At 41.0% G+C, this 3,786-nt stretch overlaps 1 protein-coding gene and 1 long non-coding RNA gene across 2 annotated transcripts in view; one reads left to right on the forward strand and one right to left on the reverse strand.

Moving 5' to 3' along the window:
• Nucleotides 1-3,786, reverse strand: part of LOC128877687 (box A-binding factor-like) — a 27,396-nt gene that overhangs the window by 19,707 nt on the left and 3,903 nt on the right. The window lies entirely within an intron of this gene.
• LOC128877689 (uncharacterized) overlaps nucleotides 951-3,786 on the forward strand; it is a 13,669-nt gene continuing 10,833 nt past the window's right edge. Inside the window, exon 1 of the long non-coding RNA XR_008457290.1 lies at nucleotides 951-1,327. This is a non-coding gene — a long non-coding RNA (uncharacterized LOC128877689). The remainder of the gene's footprint in view (nucleotides 1,328-3,786) is intronic.

Consider the following 3,786-nt stretch of genomic DNA (forward strand, 5'->3'; position numbering starts at 1 on the left):
ACACCTGCATTTAATTTAAATATTTGTCTAGTTTAAATGAGTGCTTCATGTTGCCAAATAAATTTGCAATTGCAAATATATACATGTGCAAAGTTAATTCGTGTATTTTTTTAAATTTAATTTACAAAATCAGACTTCCAAGGGGTTAAGTACCAAAAAATAAATTTGAATAAAATTCTCAAAGTTCGATGAAGTTATAAAAATAAATACCCAATAAATAAAGTTTGAAAACAAAGTAGAAGTTTGAAAATAAAGTATGAATGACTCTGCTTTTCACCGAAGAACAAACAAAATTAATTGAATATAATACATTGATATTCTCTTCCAATTTAATTTGGAAAATCAGACTTTTGAGAGTTTTACATACAAAAGAAAAATAAATTTGAATAAAATTCTCAAACTTCGATGAAGTTATAAAAATAAATACCCAATAAATGATCAATTATATAGCTTCCAATGGTCTAGAAACAAAAGTTAATCACGATAGAAATTTTCGAGATTAGTTTAGCAGTGAACATCTGAATACCAAGACACCATGGTATCCAAGCAGTCCTACACCTATCAATGACACCTCTATCTTACATCCGTCTTCTCCCACCCTCCTCGTGCACCAAAACAACATCCAAACATCCCCTCTCAATCATCCCCCATCCATGCCCAATTCCCTCTCGCTATACGAGTACTCCGTACCTCGGAACGGGGTAGAGGTCCGAGGTCGAGCCGGCGACGATACGCAGGGTGGAGATAAACGCGATAGGGATAAAAATCGAACGAATCGCGCGAGCATCGCGACCGATGGGGAGGCCTGGTCGAGAGTCGGCTGCGAGAGGCACGCCGTTGTCAAAATAAACGGCACTATCGCGATTTATCTCGTTTCCCATGATAATAAGAGATAAAACTGCATCCTTACATTAGCTAGTATATCAGCTAAAATGATAATTTCAGTCGTCGGGTCCGCCAGGAACGCGTAGGGCCGTTCCTCTTCATCCGCGACCGAGTTTCGCCCCGGGAGGCCACGCGACCCGCGTCGAACCGTCCGTCGACAAGATCCTCGATATCCTCGAAGCTCGAGAACCGGGTCGTCGACACGGAGACTCCACCGAAAGGAATTTCCTTCGCGTCGCACGACGGAGCAGCCGAGCTCACCGACGGCCGAGCGTCCCGACGGCCGTATCTCTCTAGACGCTCGATCATCCAGCGCGAACGGACTTTTGAGCGCTCGACCTCTTCAACAGGGATTCTCCGTCTCGAGGTGGAATACGTGCGCGAGAATCGTCGGGTCACGGCGAACGGAAGACGTTCACGTCGGACGCGGATACTTGGCCAGGTAAAGCCACGTTTCCGCTGGTGCGACGAGTGCAAAGTGTCGGGTTCGAGAGGCATCAGGGGAAAGTGGTTGCTAAGACTACTTTGTAGATTTTGTATTTTGTAGATTTTGCTGGGATGGGATTTGTAGATTTTTCGGAATGGATTTAGGTGGATTTAGGTCGAGTTATGGGGTAGTTTCAGTGACGGGGATTTTTGGAAAAGTGGATGGGGAAGTAGGAAAGCTGAAGTTGTAGCATGTATGGATCGAGGTATGGTTGATCCTTCAACCGTGCTTGGCCTTCTCGCTGTTCATGGTTCGCATAATCGTCACGGTGGTGTGTTGTTGGGTACGAGATGGAGTGGTTGGACAGTGAACGAGTTAACCGACTACATTTTTGAAGTTTTGTCGCGCCTGCGAGGGGGAACGTGACGCTCTTCGCGTAGGTGTCCACGCTAAAGTGTGACAGACCCATGTTTCGATAACTATCGATGATACGACAAAATTGTTTATATGTAAATTGCAGGATACAATGGGTTCTATATTGTGGCGTAGACGAAATTTGAGTCACAGGATCGATAAATACAGGGCTTACTAGACTCAATAGGATTTAAACACATGTGCGTGTAGGGATTAGCGAATGATTAGTTGCACTACTTCAATCAAGCAATTCGGTTACATTGTATTTCAATTAGGTTGTGAACCAATTTTGTGATTCGTTTGTAATCCATTGCGAATGTAATTCAATTGAATTCCAGTGATTTTTAATTATGAAATTGATTTGAAATTCTAGTAATTTATTGTGTAATTACTAGACTGCGAATTTTTATGCATTTAGAGGAAAGTTGAATGTGCAAGAACCTACAGAATGCAAACAGTATGCAAGAATACAAAAAAGATCGAAAGTAAAAAGTTCACGTTATAATATCTTCAGAATAAAATAAATTTCTATTTAGGTTCAATTTTTCTCGGCACGTTCGCGAAGGTTTTATTTTCCATGAAGATCCGCAGTCTACTTATTACACTGACTATATTTATAACGAATCATTTATGTATTATTTGGAAACATCAAACTTGTCATTTAATTTAGACAAATTTCTTCGATAGACGTAGAGGGTACGAATAGTTACGAAACTGACTGTACATCTAATGTGCCATGCGTATAATCAATGCTATCATACGGAATTGAATATCGGTAACAGTTTAGGGGCTACCCAGGGACCATACTCCGAGTCGATGCAATATATCGATTCGATAAGCCAGTGTTCGTTGTTACGGAAACTCTGTTAACACGTCGACTGCCAGACTAATACTTTTGAAAATTTCTATCGTGATTAAGTTTTCTCTCTAGACTATTGGAAGCTACATAATGAAGCATTTATTGTGGTATTTATTTTTATAACTTCATTGAAGTTTAAGAATTTAATTCGAATTTACTTTCTTTGTTACTGAACATTCAAAATTAATTTTGTTTGTCCTTCAGTGAAAAGCACTGTCACCCATATATGGGTGACATGGCGATCAACGTGTTAATAGATCGAAACGGGTGTCGAAGGTGCTGCGCAGTATTACACGCCTCGTGCCTTTGTTTACTTTAATATTATTCACGAGATTAGAAACAACGAACGGTCCACTATTTCCCAATAAAGCGGAACCTCGTCGCGGCGTGGAATGCGCTTCGAACGCGAGCGGAAGTGGGAATCGGCTGTGAGTCCGCTCGTCAACGTTCGCCTCGCTGGATTTAGTTCTTTCCATTATTTTTTCGGGAATCAACGCGACAAAGTACAGCCAAAGGGTTGCGTCACGGTCGGCCGAGGAATCGCGAACACGACGAGGCCATTTCCCTTATCAGTCGAGTAGAAAATCCTTATCAGCGCGAATGAAAATCCCCGACGGCGCGTTGTGCGTGCTCGTCGCCGCGTTATTAGAAAAATAACAAACGAAACGAAACGTAGCGAAGCGAAAGAATTACGAGAGCAATTAACGGAAACGTCATACCTGCGACGCATCGCTATTTTAATCGACGGAGTAATCGCGATCGCTTTGATCTGTCGCTGCATCGACACTAGCGAGACCTAACATTTGATTCTTTTGTAAAACCTCGTCAAATTCATGATTTTAGATTGCTTTTTTTCGACGTCTCTGATTTCGAATTATTTTTCTTAGTTTCTCGATGAAAAGATAGCTCGTCAAACCTGTTAAGTCTCTCTTAAATCAACCAACGAAAAATCTAGAATGTTCGTTTGCTTGAATTATTAATATTACAAGCCCTCGATGACACTTTGGTCAGACTTAAAATTTCACTTATTCTCCTGACCACATCGAATTCTCAATTCTAGATTTCTATTCTTTTATCATCTCCCTTCAGAATTATTTTTCTCCAATTTTCCAATAAAAAGAAACTCTCTGACCTCCTAATTCCTTCTCGACTCCAACAACCAAAAAATCTAGAATCTCCATGTGCCCGAATTTTTCTAACC

Source organism: Hylaeus volcanicus, chromosome 5 (genome assembly GCF_026283585.1).
Source record: "Hylaeus volcanicus isolate JK05 chromosome 5, UHH_iyHylVolc1.0_haploid, whole genome shotgun sequence".
NCBI lineage: Eukaryota > Metazoa > Arthropoda > Insecta > Hymenoptera > Colletidae > Hylaeus > Hylaeus volcanicus.